This window comes from Rattus norvegicus, chromosome 8 (genome assembly GCF_036323735.1).
Source record: "Rattus norvegicus strain BN/NHsdMcwi chromosome 8, GRCr8, whole genome shotgun sequence".
Lineage (NCBI taxonomy): Eukaryota > Metazoa > Chordata > Mammalia > Rodentia > Muridae > Rattus > Rattus norvegicus.
In genome coordinates this window covers 10482792-10502733 of record NC_086026.1, presented here as the reverse complement: position 1 = coordinate 10502733, position 19942 = coordinate 10482792, and positions in this window count along the sequence as shown.

Below are 19942 nucleotides of genomic sequence, written 5' to 3'. Positions count from 1 at the left end.
AAGAGAGGAGTCCCTGACAGGATCATTCCAGGAGCCAGCCGGTGAAGTGGAAGGAACGTATTGGATGAAGGACACCATGAGAATTAAAAGTATGTGTGAAGGAAAGTAAAAAGATTTGGCAAACCTTGTAAAAAGGAACAAGGTAATGATAAAGTGTGTGTGTGTTCGTGTGTGTGTGTGTGTGTGTGTTATTTTAGAGTTATGCTAAAATCTAGAGAGTTCTTCCCCTCTATTGTCTGTCCTTGGTGCACCAAGCTGTCCATGTCTGTCAATTTATGTCTCTGTTTTTTGTTTCCCATTTCTTGAATTATTTGTGTTTCATTCAAAAGGAAAAAATAGTTAAAACTTCAAATGCTTATTACTCAACCTTTGCTTTAATTTTAAACTGTTTCAAAAATCAATCAATCAATCAATCAATCAATAGCTGTCTCATTTGGCCTTTGGAGCCCTGCACCTGTAACTAGAAGTCTAGGTCAGCTGGAGAAGCTCCCCAGGTTCTGAGTGTCTGGACAAGCCTATCTTAAAGGGACCAGCAGATTCTCCGAATCTGTGGTAAGGGATCTGATGATTGTATTTCTTAGGAAAATCTCTGACTGTGATTATTGCTTTTAGCAGATGACAAGGTGCTTCTCTTAAAATTACAGGTAGAAAAGGTAAGAATTGTTTTTGGTCTAAATATTAAAGATGTATATAGCCACTTCATTTTTGTTCCTGGTTGGTTTTAAATGTATAAATATGCTCTACGTATCTAGTTATATATTATTGGCTTTTAAGTTATTGGGTGTAGAGGGCCACAATAACATTCGCAACCACTAGTTGGCGCTGTCTTCCACTGCGCCCCACATGGTAGGTCAGGATAGACTCCGCCATTGCAAGATGGCGCCAACCTTTGCCGCGCCACCCGGCCCCCCCTTTCAGGTAGTTAACTGTGCACATGTGCAAGAGTGCCTTCGTGCCAGGTCTTTGCCCACTCTGGGGCGTGCCTTATGAGATCATGGGTAACAACCAATCAGGTGTGGGTGCGCTGCACGAGGGTTTTATAAGCTCCCCATGTGGGCACGGCGTGGCTTTTCCTCTTCTAAGATTAATAAAGTGGTCACAGTAAGGATTTCTAATGTCCGCGTGCTCCTTGCCGGCGAAAAGTCGCGCGCGGGACAATTCGGTATGGTTAGAAACTTGTAACATTGATTACAGAAATTTGGCTTAAAAACTGGTAATTTGGATAGAGTCATTCTAGACAATACATGTCATGAGCCAATCCAGAGAAACAGGTCTCTAAAGATATCTCTAACTTGGGTAGTATTTTGTTTAGTTCTTATCCTAGAAATTAGACTTATAAAAAATAAGATTTAAAGAAGTAGCTCTCTGAGGTATTGGAGGCTGCACCGCTATGCATTTGTGTGCAGAAATTGGCAGTCAAACTTTGTAACATGAGGGATAGACATGGTGTTTTAGAGAGACTGGATTTTGGAGACTAGATTGTTTATTGGAGGTTGAGTTTTTCTTTCCAAAGTTGTGGGTGTGCTCATATGTTGCAAACGAAATTTAAAAATTGTGGTTAAATTGCCAATCTTACATTGGCTGCAGTTTACAGTTTGATCACAGGCTCAGGATTCTAGCTCACACATATCAGTAATTAAGAAAAAATCAAGGAGGTGGAGATGGTCTCAGGATTTGCAAAGGGTTGAGGCTATGGAACTTGTGAAAGCATTACAGCCTATTTGCTGACATCAACTGCCATTTTAGGAAATGCATATAAAATTATTAAGAATTTAAAGGATTGCTTTTATGCTGTTTCTTTATATCCTGTTGATTGTGAAAGGTTTTCGTTTAGAGAGCTTGCTTAACTTACAGACCGTTGACAAGGAACAAGATCTTAGTATAACTCCCTATACCAAGAAGCAGCTACAATATCTTCATAAATAAAAAAGGGAATGTTATATCCCTCTTTACCATACAATTATCTAAATAATGCTCTTTTTATTTTAAATTTAAAATATGGATGCCAAAACTCTCTGAGTGTCCATGGCACTCTATAACTAGGCATATTTATGTGTAGATAAAATAAAAGGAACCACTTACCAACATATTGCATGATCCTGTTCAGGTATTTAATATGGGAAAGAGGGCAAGTTTGTGTTTTTTCTGCACCATGCTGCAGGAGTGTGCTAGCTGCTGAGACATACTGATGCTGGGACAAAGAATGATGTTGACTTGTGAGCTTGCTAAGTGCCCTGATAATGGTGACTAGGAAGCTGTTTTAGACACATGTTCCTGACCCATCTTTGCTTGCCTATATCCCAGATTGGACAAGCTGCCTTGTTAGAGTTTTAAACCTTTTGGGACAGAGAACATAGAGACTGTGGAAACTGCCTTCAGAACATTAATCAAAGAGGAGTTATGACTGTTCTCTTTCCTTTTATGTGACAAGTAATTCTGACTCAATCATGGACTGATCAATCCAATATTGGAAATAACAGTTTTCATTTGAAAGATTGGTTCTAGACATTTTCAGAGACATTTGAAATTTCACAATTGTTTTATGTGAAGTTACATTTGCAGTGGATAAAGTTGATACAGGATCTAGATTTTAAATAACTGTTAGTGGAGTTGGGGATTTAGCTCAGTGGTAGAGCGCTTGCCTAGCAAGTGCAAGGCCCTGGATTCGGTCCCCAGCTCCGAAAAAAAAAATAACTGTTAGTGCATGTGTTAAAATTCCTAATCTTTTATTTATTGATAATGATAAAATGATTTTTGTTTCTTCTACAGTATTTAATGTAAGTTATATTGATTTTACACTTTCTAATTTTATTACTGTATTGAAATTTGTCACATACCAGCTTTTGTTTTATTTCTTGTGAATATTATAGAACCTTGATATTCTGAAAAATGCTTACAAATATTAAAAGAAATGAGGTAGGCTTTAAGCAGAAACAATAGGTTTGTGGGTTTGATTATTGCTGGTATGGTGGTATAACTATTTAATTAATAGCACTATTGCTTTGACCCAAGAAGTTAGGACAGTTACTTTTGTTAATTATTTAAGAAAAAATGTTAATGTTTTGAGTATTCAAGAAGATTTATACATTTGGAACAATGGACTGATGATCTTTGTATTACTTGTATGGTACTAATGCTGGAAATAATCTTGACCATTCTTCACATTCATTGCCATCTACATGAAGCTGCTAGGGACCAGAGAACACTGCCCTGTGTTCTCAGGCATACTTCCATTGCCTGTAGGTCATTTTGGAGAGAGTCAGCACATCCTGAACCATCATGAGAGAGACTTTGGGATCAACACTGCTATTGTGGCACCCTTTGCTGCTACGTCCACTGCAGCTGCAGTGTCTGGGATTTCCCTCACCCAATCTATTGTTAAAGCAAGCACAGTGGATAAACTTTCAAGAGATGTTACTGACAATTAGGAATTCTAAGTTTAAATCAAAAGCCATTGGTTTACGGGAACAGCTTGATCTCTTATGGTCTCCTCTTCTCTTTTCACACATGTCTGTGTGAAACCTTATAGTGGCCCTCGGTGTCATGGCTCTCAGTGCCACAGTACTTGGCCTTTTGCTTCTTACCTCATGCAAAGACAGCATTCCCTGTCCTGAGCAGCAACTAAGCAGGTATTGCTCTCTTTGGCAGGAGACAAATCCTTTGCACAAATCTGGCTCAGGCTTCATGAGAAGTCATTAGCCAAAAATGGACAACTCTTTGGGACCAATGCCCAATTAAGGCAGGGGCTCTGAGACTGGTAGTAATTCCCAAAGATGGGCAAGGCTATTGATTTTCCCACAGTGACCTAAGACACGTACTACTTTAAAAAATTAAAAAATGGTGGGGTTGGGGATTTAGCTCAGTGGTAGAGCACTTGCCTAGCAAGCTCAAGGCCCTGGGTTCGGTCCCCAGCTCCGGAAAAAAAAAATTAAAAAATGGGAAAATTATCGGACCCTCCTGGGCACCCTCAGTGTTTGCCCCTGCTGAGCCTTTCTGATGTATGTGGACACTTTTGTTGTTAACATAAGAACATCTGGGCCTTTCTGTTTGGCCAATGGGCAGTAACACCTGGGCAATAACACCTGGGTGGTAACACTGTTAAGTCAGTACTTGATTTTTGTTCCTTTTTTCCCCTGAGGGCACAAACTTGTTTTTCCACTGTGCCTCCCGGAATTTTCCACCTGATGGATTTGTGGTATATGTACTGTGAATCCCAGTAAAGCTTTGGCAGTCTCATAACATCAATGTCCCAAGTATAGGACTTTTCTTAAATCCCCCAGACCTATGCCCTGTTCTCAGCACCGTGGCAGCACAGGCACTATCCAGAGTGTAAAGGCAAGGAGAAACCTTCTAGATATAAAAATTTTACAAAGGGTACTAGATGGAAGTCTACAAAATGAGGGAAATTACACCCTAGAAAAAGGAAGAAAATAACATCCTTGCAACAAACACAAAGGAAGAGAGCCACACAAATGTAACTCCACCTCTAATCCAAAAATAACAGAAAACTACAGTCACTATTCCTTAATATCTCTTAATTTCAATGGACTCAATTACCCAATAAAAAGATATAGAATAACAGGAAATAAATGGAAAGAATTTATAGAATAAATGGAAAGAGGAGACAAAATTTTGCTGCATACACACATCAGTGAAAAAGCAAATACTACTTCAGAGTAAAAGACTGGAAAAATATTTTCCAAGCAAATGGTCCCAAGAAACAACCTGGAGTAGCCATTTTAATACCCAATAAAATTGACTTTCAACCAAAAGCTTTCAAAAAAGATAAGGAAGTACACTCCATATTCATCAAAGGAAAAATCCACCAGAATGAACTCTCAATCCTAAATATCTATGATTCAAATGCAAAGGCACCTACATTCATAAAAGAAACCTTACTAAATCTCAAAGCAGGCATTGCACCACATACTGTAATAGTGGGAGATTTCAACACTGCACTGGCATCAATGTACAGATCATGGAGACAGAAACTAAACAAAGACATAGAGCAACTAACAAAAGTTATGAACCTAATGCATTTAACACATATCTAGAGAACATTTAACCCTAAAACAAAGGAATATACATTCTTCTAAGAACCTCAAAGTACCTTCTCCAAAATTGACTATATAATTGGTCACAAAACAGGCCACAACAAATACAAGAAGATTCTAGTAATTCCATTCATCCTATCAGATCACAACGGACTAAGGCTGTTCTTCGATAAAACAAAAATGACAGAAGCCCACATTCAGATAGATGTTAGACAATGGTCTACTCAATGATAATTTGGTCAAGGAGGAAATAAAGAAAGAAATTAAAGATGTCTTAGAATTTAATGAAAATGAAGGCACAACATGCCCAAACTGATGGGACAAAATGGAAGCTGTGCTAAGAGGGAAACTCATAGCTTTGAATGCCTCCAAACCAAAACTGGATAAAGCATACATTCACAGCTTGACAGCACACCAGAAAGCTCTAGAACAAAATGAAGCAAATGTACCCAAGAGGATTAGAAGGTAGAAAATAATTAAACTCAGAACTGAAATCAAGCAACAAGAAACAAAAAGAACTATACAAGGAATCAACAAAACCAGGAGTTGGTCCTTTGAGAAAATCAACAAGATAGATAAAATCTTAACCAGACTAACCAGAGGGCATAGAGAGTGTATCCACATTAACAATATCAGAAATCAGGATGCAGAGATGGTTCAATATATCCATCAACATAATTAACTATATAAATAAGCTCAAAGAAAAAATACATGATCATCTCACTAGATGGTGAGAAAGCATTTGCAAAAATTGAACAACCCTTCATGATAAAAGACTTGGAAAGATCAGGAATTCAATGTCCACACCTAAACTTAGTAAAAGCAACATAGGACAAAACAGTAGCAAGTATCAAACTAAATCATGAGAAACTTGAAGCAATCCCACTAAAATCAGGGACTAGACAAGGCTGCCCACTCTCTCCTTATCTACTCAATGTAGCAATCAAAGTCTTAGCCAGAGCTGTCAGAAAACAAAAGGATGTCAAGGGATACAGATTGGAAAGGATGAAATCAAAACATCACTATTTGTATAATATATGATATTATACTTAAATGGCACCAAAAGTTCCAACAGAGAACTACTAAGCTTGATAAACACGTTCACCAAAGTGTCAGGATATAAAATTAACTCAATCAAATCAGTAGCATTCTTATACTCAAAGGATAAATGAGCTAAAACAGTAATTAGGGAAACGACACCTTTTTCAATAGTCACAAATTACAGAAAATACCTCGGTGTAACTCTAACCAAGCTACAAAGGAATGGATACAGAAAATGTGGTACATCTACACAATGGAGTACTCAGCTATCAAAAAACAATGACTTCATTATATTCATAGGCAAATGGATGGAACTAGAAAATATCCTGAGTGAGGTAACTCAATCATAAAATACACAAATGATATGTACTCACTGATAATTGGATATTAGCCCAAAAGCTCAAATTCCCCAAGTCCAATCTACATACCACATGGAGCTCAAGAAGAAGGACGATCAAAATGCAGATGCATCAGTACTTCTTAAAAGTTCGAACAAATTATTCATAGGAGGAGATATGGAGAAAAAGTTTGAAGCAGAGCCTGAAGTAATGGCCATTCAGAGCTTGCCCCCTCCTCAGAATCAAGCCCATATATATACATACATCTACATACATATACAGTCACCAAACCTAGACAATATTGATGAATCCAAGAAGTGCATGCTGACAGGAGTCTTCTATAGCTATCTCCTAAGAGGTTCAGACAAAACATAACAAATATAGGAGCGAATGCTAGCAGCAAACCTTTGATCTGAGAATGGGTCCTCATTGGAGGAGTTCAGAAAGGAAAGAAGGGGCTTACAACCATATAAAAACATAAATCCCAACCAAGCAGAGTTCCTAGGGACTGAACCACTACCCAAACAAGATACATGGACAGACCCCTGGCTCTAATTGAGTATGTAGCATAGGATGGCCTTCTTGGGCACCAGTAGGAGGGGAAGCCCTTGATCCCACCAAGGTTTGACCTCCCTGTCTAGGGGAATGTCAGGGCAAGAAGGCAGAAGTGGGGATGGTATTGGAGGGGGTATACCCTCATAGAAGAAAGTGGAGGGAGCATGGGATAGGGGTTTATGGATGGGAAACCGGGAAAGGGAATAACATTTGAAATATAAATAAAAAATATCCAATAAAAATATATATATGGAAAAAATCTTTGTAAGAAATTCAAAGCTGCTTTTCACCCTCAAGGAATTTTACTTTAAAGCACGGTTAAAAAGTAAAATACAAAATGTTTTTTCTCTGTTAATATTTCATGACTTCTACGTCCTTCCCCAGATGGCAGCTTAGTTGCCTTTCTTTAAGAATTAAAACCCAGGTGTGAGACATATTCATAAGATGATCATGTTATGTTAGCCAAGAATAGCTAGGTTGTATTATCTTAAAAATAGTCTAAGAGGAAATTTTCATTGATATGTATTTGTGTGTTCATGTGTGTGTGTGTGTGTGTTTGTGTGTGTGTGTGTGTGTGTGTGTGTGCCCACATGTTTCTGAATTAGAGCAAGTACACACAAACGCCTAAGATGATATCATGTCCTCTGCAAGTAGAATTAAAGCTGACTACGAGCTTCCATGTAGTATTTGGGAAGAAATTTGAGTCAACTATATAAACAGTAAGCCATTTTAGCAGTGGAATTATCTCTCCGGCTCCATAATTGTTAGTAATAAAAGTTGATTTGACATTATTTATTGTTTGTAATAACAAATGTTTTTGAAATGACCTAGAAAAGTAATCTTTCCATATTTTACATTTAAAGCGTCTTTAATCTCTGGTGATTTTTAAAACACCAAATATATAGCATTTAAAATAGTTTTGATAATTCTGGTTTGTAATAAATATTTATTATATGTGCATATTTATTTATTTAAGTAAACTGTTAAAATTTCTGACAGATGTTTGTTATTTTGATATTTTTAAGATAAATGACTTGTTCTTATAGGAGATTCTATTTGTTAAAAACTTCTGCTACATCACAAATACTGTATCTTTGCTTTAGAAAGATAATTACTTTTTTACAATAAGTTGTTTAGAGAGTTCTACATATTTTTTAGAATTGTTTAACTATTTTTTCTATAGGAATACTAAAACCCAAATGAAATATTCCTGAGGAAAATAGTTATTAAGTGATAAATAGCATTTTATCTCAAGCTCTCAAATCCTTACCTTCAAGTGTAACCTATTGCCATTTTGTAGTCAGATAACACAAATTGGATTCAATATGAACTTAAACTAGGGAATTTGAACTAATGCTTATCATCATACCTCACAGGATTTTGTCTCCAATTCCTTAAAGTTTCTTTTTTCTCTTTTTTATGGTATCTATCCAGATGGTCCAATATCATAACCTCCCATCATTACTCAAATGGACATAAATTCAAAACTTTCCACCATTGGTATATTTTCTGAATCCAGAAAATTAGATGTCCCAGTGTGGCTACAAATATATATTAAATTGAGTGTATTTATAGTAATTACCACAAATCTGTTTTTGTTCTATTTAATCATCAAAAAACTATCCAGCTAAACATTTTAGATTAAAATATTAAAATGTCTCCTTTTCTTCTTGTATGCAACACCTACTACTTACAATGTATTTCCATGTTCAATTTGTTTATCTTTTGCATATTTATTAATTTGATTCAGTCTTTAAATGTCCTTTACCCTCAGGCTACTACAAGCTATCTTGTTTGTTATAAAATCTACTTTGTTGTCTATCATTTACTCTGCTCCACTTCCATTGCACTTAACACACTGAAGCTATAAAAAGCCCTCTTAATCTTCATGTCACTTTTTCTTGTAGGCCAACTGAAAACTTGCAATGGTGACTCACTCATGTTTTAGAGAAGAATCAGGCTCATTAATTGATCTATCTACATAAGCTTACATGGACTGCCTCTCCAGCCTCATTTTATATGATTCTACCAGAAGATAACATGTTTAGCTTTCAAGTCCAAGATGTTTTGATGATATATAATTATCTTCATTGTTTCTGACATTGTAGTCTAAAAATGGGTAAACACAAGTTGTTGGGTTTCATTAAAATGGGTACATGTTGCCTAAAATGTAAATTAAGTGTCATTTGGGAAAGAGAATAAATGAGATATCCACAGTAATAAAGGAAGAGAATGTTACTATCATTGTAAACTTTTCCCTTTAATAGAAAAAGCCTTGAGTCAATCTTGACTCCCAATTTTGGTTGGAAATCTAGTTTCTTTGAGTATCCCATTCAAATAGCAGATTATGGATTTTTTATTGGACTTTTTTATTTACATTTCAGATGTTACACTCTTTCCTGGTTTCCCATCCTTAAACCCATGTGCCTAACCTCTGCTTCTATGAGGGTGTTTCCCAACCCACCCACCTACCTCCTCACCCTGACATTCCTCTATACTGGGGGATTAAGCCTTGGCAGGACCAAGGGCTTTTTCTCCCATTGATGCCCAACAAGGCCATCCTCTGCTATATATGTAGCTGGAGGCATGAATCTGTCCACATGTACTCTTTGGATTGTTGTTTACTCCCTGAGAGCTTTGGTTGTTTGGTATTGTTCTGGTTCTAGGTGTCCTGATACTTAGTTACTTCACAGTGTAGTATGAGAACCTGGGTCATTATGTGCTGTTCATTTTGTGAGCAGAAAGAATGTGAACAAAAGAATCCTTATACCAGTATTTGAGAGTCATGAACAAGAGAAAAGGCCATGTGCACTCAGGTTGAATTGAATGCAAGACAACCATGAATGTGGGTCAGGTATATGAAGATGAAGATGGAAATGGGCAAAAGTGGTATTCTTGAATGACATAATTAGGAAACCCCATCCATTTGACACCGTCACCTGCAGTACACATGTTCTCTGCCCTACGCAAGTTCTACTCAGTATGTTCTACTCATTTTTCTTTGGCAAATATTCCATACTTCCAGGTGAATCAGACAAACTTAAGTCTTTGGATATGATCCTTTACCAGAGCAACCATGTTGCTAGATTAAAAGTCTCTACACAATACCCTTAAGTAAATGTAAGGTTCATGGGCTTTAATATAAATTAATTCTGAGTTAAAAACAAAAAAGCCGGGGCTGGGGATTTAGCTCAGTGGTAGAGCGCTTACCTAGGAAGCGCAAGGCCCTGGGTTCGGTCCCCAGCTCCGAAAAAAAAAAAAAAAGAACAAAAAAAAAAAAAAAAAGCCCTGAGGAGCGACTTCAGGCCCAAGACCAGAGGTAAGACCAACTTTTCTGCTCCAAGTGCCTGCCTGTTAGACTCAGGACACACAAAGGCAAAATTCCTCTGGAACCAGACACTTCCAGTTTCTAGCTAGAACCTGAACCTCTCTGATCCTGCCCAAAGCTCCCTGTTCCCAAACCCGGTGGGAGACAGAGCTCATCTCCCAGAGAGGTGGGCACTCCTAAGACTGAAGGGCAGGAGAGACCATGAGTACTGCCCACCCCTGCCCACATCCTTGGCCCAAGAGGAAACTGTTTATGGCTCCTGGGAGCAGGAAGATAGGGGCACACAAGCTACAGGAGCCCTGTGGTACAAACTGCTCCCGGATCTGAAGGGACCCAGTCAAACGCTCCCTGCACCCAAATCCTATGGGAGGGAGAACTAGACCTTCAGAGGGGAAGACATACCTGGGAAGCCAGAAGAGACTACTCTCGGCCTACATATCTTACTCTAGAGGAAAACACCTAGCGCCACCTGGGCCCCTGTGCACAGGGACCTGAGAGGAGGCGGGGCAGGCCCTTCAGGTTGCTGCCTTCAGAGAGAGCAGAAACCAAGCACTGAGGAGCAACTTCAGGCCCAAGACCAGAGGTAAGACCAACTTTTCTGCTCTAAGTGACCTGCCTGGTGGACTCAGGACAAACACACATAGGAACAGCTGAAGACCAGTAGACAGGAAAGACTACATGCCCGAAAGCAGACCACTGTATACCCATAACTGGCTGAAAGAAAACAGGAAAACAGGTCTACAGCACTCCTGACACACCGGTCTATAGGACAGTCTAGTCACTGTCAGAAATAGCAGAACAAGGTAACATCAGAGACAACCTAATGGCTAGAGGCAAGCGCAGGAACCCAAGCAACAGAAACCAAGACTGTATGGCACCATCGGAGCCCAATTCTCCCACCAAAGCAGACACTGAATATCCAAACACACCAGAAAAGCAAGATCTAGATTTTAAATCACATTTGATTATGCTGATGTAGGACTTCAAGAAAGACCTGAAGAACTGCTTTAGAGAAATGCAGGATAACACAAATGAACAAGTAGAAGCCTATAGAGAGGAAACAGAAAAATCCCTGAAAGAATTACAAGAAAACACAACCAAACAAATGAAGGAATTAAAAATAGAAATAGAAGCAATAAAGAAATCACAAATGGAGACAACCCTGGCTATAGAAAACCAAAGGAAGAGACAAAGAACTGTAGATACAAGCATCAACAACAGAATACAAGAGATAGAAGAGAGAATCTCAGGAGCAGAAGATTCCATAGAAATCATTGACACAACTGTCAAAGATAATGTAAAACAGAAAAAGCTACTGACCCCAAACAAACAGGAAATCCAGGACAAAATGAGAAGATCAAACCTAAGGAAAATAGGTATAAAAGAGAGTGAAGACTCCCAGCTCAAAGGAGCAGTAAATATCTTCAACAAAATCATAGAAGAAAACTTCCCTAACCTAAAGAAAGAGATGCCTATAAACATACAAGAAGCCTACAGAACTCCAAATAGATTGGACCAGACAAGGAACTCCTCCTGTCACATAATAGTCAAAACAGAAAATGCACAAAGCAAAGAAAGAATATTAAAAGCAGTAAGGGAAAATGGTCAAATACATATAAAAGTTGACCTATCAGAATGACACCAGACTTCTTGCTAGAGACTATGAAAGCCAGAAGATCCTGGATAGATGTCATACAGACCCTAAGAGAGCACGAATGCCATCCCAGGATACTGTATACAGCAAAACTCTCAATTAACATAGATGGAGAAACCAAGATATTCCATGTCAAAACGAAATTTACACAATATCTTTCTACAAATCCAGCCCTACAAAGGAAAATAAATGGTAAAGCCCAACACAAGAATGTAAGCAACACCCTAGATAAAGCAAGAAACTAATCATTTTGCAACAAAACAAAGAGAAGACAAGTACACAAATATAATCTCACCTACAAATACGAATATAACAGGAAGCAACAATTACTATTCTCAACATCAATGGACTGAATTACCCCCAAAAAAGACACAGATTAATAAACTGGATATGCAATGAAGACCCAGCATTTTGCTGCCTACAGAAAACACACCTCAGAGACAAAGACAGACACTACCTCAGAGTAAAAGACTGGAAAACAACTTTCCAAGCAAATGGTCTAAAGAAGCAAGCTGGAGTAGTCATTCTAATATTGAATAAAATCGATTTTCAACTAAAAGTCATAAAAAAGGATAATTAAGCACATGTCATATTCATCAAAGGAAAAATCCACCAAGATGAACTCTCAATCCTAAATATCTATGCTCCAAATACAAGGGCACCTAGATACATAAAAGAAACCTTACTAAAGCTAAAAGCACAAATTGCACCTCACACAATAATAGTATGAGATTTCAACACCCCACTCTCATCAATGGACAGACCGTGGAAACTGAAATTAAGCAAAGACATAGACAGACTAAGAGAAGTCATGAATCAAATGGACTCAACAGATATTTATAGAACATTCTATCCTAAAACAGGAGGATATACCTTCTTCTCACCACCTCATGGTATTTTCTCCAAAATTCACCATATAATAGGTCAGAAAATAGGCTTTAACAAATACAGAAAGATAGAAATAATACCGTGCGTCCTATCAGACCACCATGAGCTAAAGCTGGTCTTCAATAAAAATAAGGAAAGAATGTCCACATACACATGGAAGTTGAATAATGCTCTACTCAATGATAACCTGGTCAAGGAAGAAATAAAGAAAGAAATTAAAGACTTCTTAGAATTTAATGAAAATGTAGGTCCAACGTACCCAAACTTATGGGACACAATGAAAGCTGTGCTAAGAGGAAAACTCATAGCTCTGAGTGCCTACAGAAAGAAAAAGGAGAGAGCATATATCAGCAGCTTAGCAGCACACCTAAAAGCTTTAGAACAAAAAGAAGCAAATTAGAAGACAGGAAATAATCAAACTCAGAGCTGCAATCAACCATGTAGAAACAAAAAGGACTGTACAAAGAATCAACAGAACCAAAAACTGGTTCTTTAAGAAAATCAACAAGTTAGATAAACCCTTAGCCAGACTAACCAGAGGATACAGAGAGTGTCCAAATTAACAAAATCAGAAATTAAAAGTGAGATAACACAACAGAATCAGAAGAAATTAAAAAAAAATCAGATCCTACTACGAAAACCTATATTCAACAAAATGGAAAATCTGGAGGAAACGGACAATTTTCTAGACAGATACAAGGTACCAAAATTAAATCAGGAATAAATAAATCAACTAAACAACCCCATAACTCCTAATGAAATAGAGGCAGTTATTACAAGTCTCCCAACCCAAAAGAGCCCAGGTCCAGATGCGTTCAGTACAGACGCTTCATAGAAGACCTCATAACAATATTGTCCAAACTATTCCACAAAATTGAAACAGAAAGACCACTACCAAGTTTCTTCTATGAAGCCACCATTACTCTTATACCAAAACCACACGAAGACCCAACAAAGAAAGGGAACTTCAGACCAATTTCTCTTATGAATATTGAAGCATAAATACTCAATAAAATTCTTGCTAACCGAATCCAAGAATACATCAAAATGATCGTCCAACATGATCAAGTGGGTTTCATCCCATGTATGCAGGAATGAATATATGAAAATCCATCAATGTAATCTACTATATAAACAAACTCAAAGATAAGAACCACATGGTCATTTCATCAGATGCTGAGAAAATTCAGCACCCCTTCATGATCAAAGTCCTGGAAAGATCAGGAATTCAAAGCCCATATCTAAACATAGTAAAAGCAATATACAACAAACCAGTAGCTAACATTAAACTAAATGAGAGAAACTTGAGGCAATCCCTCTAAAATCAGGGACTAGACAATGCTGCCCACTCTCTCCCTCCTTCTTCAATATAGTACTTGAAGTCCTAACCAGAGCAATCAGACAGCAAAAAGAGGTCAAATGGATAAAAATTGAAAGGGAAGAAATCAAATTATCACTATTTGCAGATGATATGATAGTGTACTTAAAGCCACCCCAAAAGTTCCACCAGAGAACTACTTAACCTGATAAACAACTTCAGCAAAGTGTCGGGTATAAAGTTAACTCAAACAAATCAGTAGTCTTCCTCTACTCCAGGATAAACAGGCTGAGAAATAATTTAAGGAAATGACACACCCTTCACAATAGTCCCAAATCTTGGTGTGACTTTAACCAAGCAAGTGAAAGATCTGTATGACAAAAACTTCAAATCTCTGAAGAAAGAAATTGAGAAAGATCTGAGAAGTTGGAAAGATCTTCCATGCTCATGGATTGGCAGGATTAGTACAGTAAAGAAGGCCATTTTGCCAAAAGCAATCTACAGATTCAATGCAATCCCCATCAAAATTCCTACTCAATTCTTTATAGACATAGAATCACCCATTTATTTTGATCTACTTTCTTCTACATGGTTGGTTACTTGTACTCAGGTACCATGTATCTGCCTCATCATATATGACTGGGCAAATCTTTAGGTGTGACATTCTTGTCAAGAATTCTTTCTGCCTCCAGGATGCCATAACTTCTATTTTACCATATCCATAGTTTCTTAATTGATAGAAGATATATCTATACAGTAGATAAAATATTTCTCTAAAATTCCTTTTTTTAGTCCAATAAAAGCCTCTTTTTCATTCAACCGTAAAGTAATACCAATATAACAATTCGAAAGAACTATGGAAAATATAAGGTAAAATTTACATAATAATGTCTAGTCCACAAGTATTTGGCAATTTGGAGGCAATGTCTTATTATCCATCCTATCTTGGTGAATTAGAATTTTTGTACTTAACACAGTTTCTATCCTCGCTTGCATTAGCAATATAAAAACATCATCTTAGACCTTAAACATCTTCTTATCCTAAACAAGTCAATTTGAATTGAGAGACTATAACTATCTATTCTTCAACCCCACTAGAGACTGAGAATAAGTAAGTATTACCTGAGTAAGTAGGAATTATAGATAAGCAGCTTTGAATTTTATATTAAAGACAGCCAGAGATGACTGAACAGTCTCTCAATCCATACTACCTGCTTATTATTATTGATCTGGGCTTTTGGGCTTCAGGTAAGTTTTCATGATCTCTCTTAGGATCCTTTTTTCATGACTCCAAATACTCCATCCTCCTCACTGATCTGAATTTCCTTCCATACTTTTGTCCTTTGGGTGGTGGACATCTAGTTTGCTGAAATTGTTTATCAGATTTAGGAGTTCTCTGGTGGAAATTTTGGGGTCACTTAAGTATACTATCATCTGCAGTCTGTGTTCTACTAGTGTTGCCTATCTATGGAATCAGAAGAAAGGGTCAGACCCCTCTGAATCTTGGGTTAAAGGTAATCACTGGAGCATATAAGGTAGGTGTTGGGAACCAAATTGTAGTCCCATAGAAGAAAATTAAGACATCTCAACAATTTTTCCAGCCTATATTGTAATTCCTTATATTTTTGTCTTCCTTCTGAGTACCCATTTTTATTTCAGTAAATTACCTGTGTTATTTCTTTTGTGATTGGTCCTGAGGTAATGAACTACTTCATCTTCTGCACATTTCAGAATTTCTGTGTCTCCTTCACTCCAGAAGCTTGGTTTTGCTGTATTTTTTTTAAGTTGGTGATTTGTAGGGACCCGTATTGGATTTGGGCCTGGCCGCTTTGTGACTGTATGGCCACAGTTAAGATGACTGCCATAAAGTCTTGAGATTGTTGGACAAAAGCTCTCCCATGAATTTACGCACAAGAAGATAACAATCACAGAATGCTTTCAGCCTGAACAAGACCCTCTGGGTCTCTTGCAGGGTTTGACCCCTGCTGAGCCCTGCTGATGCATGTGGAAGCCTTTTGTTCCTAACAAAGGAGCAGTCTGGCCTGGTACCTACACACCTGGGTGGTGGTCAATTCTTTCCTGTCTTTTGTCTTCTCAGTCTTTGACTTTAAGATTTAGGCTTCCTGGGTATTTCCCTAGTTTATTCAGGTCATGTGGTCAGACTTTTGTTACTGAAGTCTCAAGCCAGGGTTTCCCACTGTGCTTCCCAGATATTTTCTACCTGGTGTACTTGGGGTATATATTTTGGTGAATAAAGTTACAGGAGGCCCTTCCTCTTCTGGCTTGACATGAATAACCTGTGTGTGTGTGTTTCTTTAATCCCGCAGGCTTAAGCCTGATTCTTGGTACCATGTCAGAGTAGGCGCCGACAGTGATTGTTTCAGATCATTCTTTTGACTTTATCATCACATCCATTCTTGGCTTGTAAAGTCCATCCTAATGGCATCTATTCTTATTAAACATCTCTTATTTGTTTTCTTCTGAGGGAATAGACAACAAAATTGTCCTTAGTTTTTGATGGCTAATTCTACTATATTTTTGTTTACTGGTACTTATTCAATCTAATGGTACTTTTGTCTGCTTCTCCAGAAATTTCTAATTTTTACATAATTTGCAGGTTTTTCAAGCATTTTGCAGTTTGGTTCCTTTTCTTCTTTATGAGATTCTACAACTTGGATATTTGCTTTTTAGGTGATGTCCAATCAGTCCAGAAAATTTTTCATTCCTTTATATGTACGTTTTACTTAATTTTTTCTAACTTTTCTTCAAATAATATATATTAATATTCAAAGATTATTGCTTCTGTTTGATTATTTTGTTGCTCATATAATTCATTACACTTTTAACATAATTTATTATACTTTTATTTATTATATTTTGTAATATAGCATGTATTCAACTTGAAAAATAATTCAAATTACTGTTATACTTCCGATTTAGTCATTCATTATTTTTCTTTTTCATTGGATTGTTTTTGTTTTTCTGAACTTTTAAGAGAGTTCTTATCTTCCTTAAAATAATTACTTTGAGTTTTTGTCATGCACTTTGTAAAGTTTCCTTTTTTTTGAAGTCCACTGTTGCTAGAATATTATGTTTACTCAGATGAAGTGTTAGTTAATTATGCTCTTTTGTGATTAATTTGCACTAGAGTATTCACATTTGAAGGTGTAGTATGAATTCTAACCTTTGAACATTAAGTGTACTAAAAGCTCCTCATCAGGCATCCCATTTCCAAGTACTTGGAATGACTCTATTTTAGTCTAAGGGTGGCCTTACTAATGGTTTCCTCACATACAATTACTCTGTGATCATTTAAGTAAGTAGAAGATCCCACTATCCTTCATTGTAGAATATTGCCTATAGTATAAACACTTTGGTAAGATTTCTGTATTGAACATGTAGAAAGAGTCTAGACCTTGGATCATAAATAAATGTCTAGAACCACTATCACCTTTGATATTCAGTTTCAATCCTTTATTATAGTGAAGATGTGCTAGAAGCTTGAGCTCATGGTTTTTGTCTAGGAGAAGATTGTTCTTGCTGCCTGAGACAACTTAGTAATTGCAGTTTTTAATGCATGAATGATTTTTGAAGTCTCCTTTTAGAATGGTGGTAGAAACTGAGTCTATTGGTTGACAATGAGAGCCAATGGAGTAAATTTAGGCCCTCAGTCTGATAGAGCATGGATGTGTCATGAGATTCTCTGTGTTCTAGTACTATAGTTGTCTTTCTGCAAGCAGTAGTAGCCTATTATTTAAATTTACATTAGATCAGGGTACACCAGAGTTAGGCTACAGCTATAAATATTTTACACTAGCATGCAGTCACTAGACTCTAAATTTGGCCAGGTACTAGTTGGAAACGATGTGTTTCTGATACCTACTGAGGCTAAATGTCTGGGTATAGGCCTCAAGACTAGGATCTTAATGATGGACTTAGAACCTTATCCAGAGTGTAGGTTGCAGTATGTTGTTTTGTGAATTAGTAGTAAGTATATGAAGACAGGCATGGATGGTTGTAAGACATGAAATAGAAGGAACTATGGGGACCTTCCTGGAAGTGGTTGGTTTTAAGTCTATGTGTGTGTGTGTGTGTGTGTGTGTGTGTGTGTGTGTGTGTGTGTGTGCATTTTTGCATTTGAAGAGAAGAACACTGACATGACACTGGAATAGTCAGGAGGCTTGAAACATCTGCGGTTTTGATACATAATATTTCCTACTCATTCACCAATTTGAATATGCAACCCACAATGAATGGTGCTGTTTGGGGGATGGTGAATCAAAATAAATCGCTTTCTCCTTAAGTGATCCTTGACAGGTTGCCTTATCACTGAGATGAGAAAGGTGATCCATAGAAGAACATAGACCTGACTTATTCCTGGGTGGACCTAGATTGATTTTTTTTACCACAAAGGAGCTTCTTCAGTGCTTGATGTCCTAAAAAATGGCACAGTGATTCGGTGGCCTGAATGTTGCTAGCCTGAGAATATTTGGGTTGCTATCCTGTTTGAAAGGAACAGAGTTCAGAGACACGGATTTATCTAAGAATTGTGGCTCATTTGGTGACTGAGATTACTGTGGAATAGGCATTTTGTGTATTGTTCAGCTGCTAGAGTTAACTTGACACAAAGAAAAGTCTACGAACCAGTGTTGTAGCAGTAGATATATAATCAGGAGGTTGCTTTCAGACTAAGGTTACAAATGATTTGAGGCATACCTTATGGTGTAGCCTGAGAATATTGTTCTATAGTCTGGACAATGGAATTTGATACAATGTTTGACCAAAGAGTACTTAATATGGGCATCCAATGCAAGTTGGATATGCTTTCTTCTACATAACCTATAGGAAAATTCTTTCTTTACATGTTTAACTTGCCTGAAGGAATGATTTAGAAATTATATGATATTATAGTCAAATACAATCATTAAATAACATTGTTGTTATTATTATGTATTTGATACATAGTCTTGTTTATTCCAGTTTTCTTAAACTCCTTAAGTAGCCAAGGATTTCTTGTTTTCTCACCTACACCTCTGCAGTACTGGTTCTAGTCAGTTGCTGACATTCTTGATTTACCTTATGCTATCTATGAGTTGACGTCAGAGCTTTATGCATGCTAGGAAGACACAAATTTTACTTTTCTTAACCCTAGTATCCTTAGCTTTTATGAAGTCTTAGTTATTTACATGTCTCTGTGAGCCACAGAACATCCAATATTACAACCCTGCTAATGTTGGTTTAGAATTAGAGTTTCATAAAGGTTACTCATTTTCAGAGTCCGGATGTGCAGGGCCAGACGTACCTGAGGGAGAACAAAAGCCCGAGATAGGACTTGCAAAACCAGCTATCAGCCATCTGTAGTCACCCCCTCCCCTTCCTTCACCCCCCTGGGTGAGACGAGCCTCCCTGCCTGCGCTGCTGGGCTGCTAGATAGCACGTACTCCTTGCTGATGTAATTTCGTGCCGAAAGTAACTGTATACCATTTGAATTGGCCAATCATGTGTAACCGCACGAATGCCCCTAACCTCCCCTATATAAACCCCCGAGTTTGGGGGCTGGGGTCGATTCCTCTGTCTCCTGTGTGGGACACGTATCGACCCGGGATCCCGCTAATAAAGCTACCTCTTGCTGTTACATCAAGACCGGCCACTCGTGATTCCTGGGGGCACCCCATCCCGTGATCGGAGTGAGAGACACGGCTCCCTGTTTAGGGGAAAGCTCTTTCATTGGCATTATTTGAATTTTTAATTAAAATTAGTTTTGTT